A 1,938-nucleotide genomic window follows, 5' to 3' on the forward strand; every position below is an offset into this window, starting at 1 on the left:
TAACACCCTATAATCAGAGCAGGGTGCAAAATGAACTTATTGCCAGTCCTGGAAATGCCATAAATATTTTTTGCTGGCAACATTTTTTTAAATAAAATATTTGATAAATAATATAATTATAAAAATATGATATATATACACATACATTTTTTATATTTTATTTTATATACAAATTATTTTAAAAAATGTATCTCACATATTTAAAAAACATTTAATATTACAAATATATATAAAAAATGTTTCTAATATTTTCTCTGCTGAAAAAAAAAGATTCAGTGTTTTGCAGTCATTCAGTCATCCTAGACAAACTTCTGATGGCAAGTTTTTACAGAGGTAAAAGTTGTTAGAAGACGAACAAGTTTTTTTTTAGCAGATCGTTGGTACGTCTTTGAATAGCAAGTCAGTTTCCCAATAAAGATTTCAGCCAACAGAACATGTTTATTTACACACCCAAGCCAATTTATACTTACATTTGGTGCTTGGCTAGTGTACGTTATGGACCCTGGCCAGATAAAATGCCACCAGCTTTACAAACACTTTTCAACACCTTATAAACACCTTAACATAGCACCTATTTTGGGATAATTCACTCCAAAATGAAAATTCTGTCACAGTTTACTCACCCTCATGTCAGTCCAAACCCATAAAACTTGCTCATCTTTGAAACACATATAAAGATATTTTAATGAAAACTGAGATTTCTGTCTCTCCATTGAAAGTCCATTCCACTATAACTTTGAGACTTCTAAAATGTTCATAAAGAAAGTGTAAAAGTAATTGGCCCTCGTCAGAGACATCCGCCGTCGGGGCAAGAACAAGGTTGCTGCGCAGAACTGCCGCAAGCGGAAGCTGGAGAACATTGTGGGCCTGGAGTACGAGCTGGACTCGCTGAAAGAGGAGAAGGAGCGTTTAGTGAAGGAGAAGAGCCAACGTAGCACCAGTCTGAGAGAGATGAAGCAGCAGTTGAGTACCTTGTACCATGAGGTCTTCGGTATGCTTCGAGACGAGCACGGCAAGCCTTTCTCGCCCAACGAATACTCCCTTCAGCACACTGCGGACGGCACCGTTTTCCTCGTTCCTCGCCTTAAAAAGACTCTCGTTAAGAACAACTAGCACTGTACCTTCTACTCTCTCCTTCCTGTTATTTTGGTACTGCTTTTCTCTTGCTAACAACATATCCTAAGTAGGCATGTTGCAATAAAGCGACAAAGGCTCTTCCCACGTTAATGTGTTTGTCCTAACCAGCCACAGAATATTTTGTCGGTCACTTGGTTGGTGCAGCATTGTGGTGGGAAGCCCCGCCCACAATGAAATCTCATTGGTCCAAAATCTGGCTGCACATTAAACATCATCAAATATGTTGCTATTTGGCACAATTTAGTCACATGTAGTGTCGAGAACATCGCTCCTGAAACTTGTTATTTTGTGACTGGTTAGAACACGGTGTACGTTTTACGCAAATGAAACAACTAAACAGGAGCGCGTTTTGCTTTTACATCAACTGTTGAAATGGCAGAACTATTATATACGTTTTGCGTATTCTACTCTCCTAATATTCTTCACCGCCGTTGGATTTTGTACTCCTTTATATTTTCTCTGAGATTCTTTCACCTTTATGGTTTGTAAATACATTTATACTTTATTTGCTATTGAGATAGGAACAGATGTACTGTATATAAAAAGAGATCACATTTTAGTATGCTAAAAATTGTGATAATTCTAAGTCTGCACTTATGTCAGTTTTTATATCTTAATTTACTATTCTATTGCTATTTTACCTCTTGACTTTATGGCTTTATATAATAAATAAATATTTAAACCACTGAAGTCTAATGCAGTCTTGAATGGGAGTTGGTTTGCTAACTGCATGAAGACGAAATGAATTGTGACACTTAAAATCACCAAAACATCAGTAAATTAAAAGACATCAAGCAAAAA

Source organism: Sinocyclocheilus grahami, unplaced genomic scaffold (genome assembly GCF_001515645.1).
Source record: "Sinocyclocheilus grahami isolate Dianchi unplaced genomic scaffold, SAMN03320097.WGS_v1.1 scaffold1644.1, whole genome shotgun sequence".
In the NCBI taxonomy this organism is placed as follows: domain Eukaryota; kingdom Metazoa; phylum Chordata; class Actinopteri; order Cypriniformes; family Cyprinidae; genus Sinocyclocheilus; species Sinocyclocheilus grahami.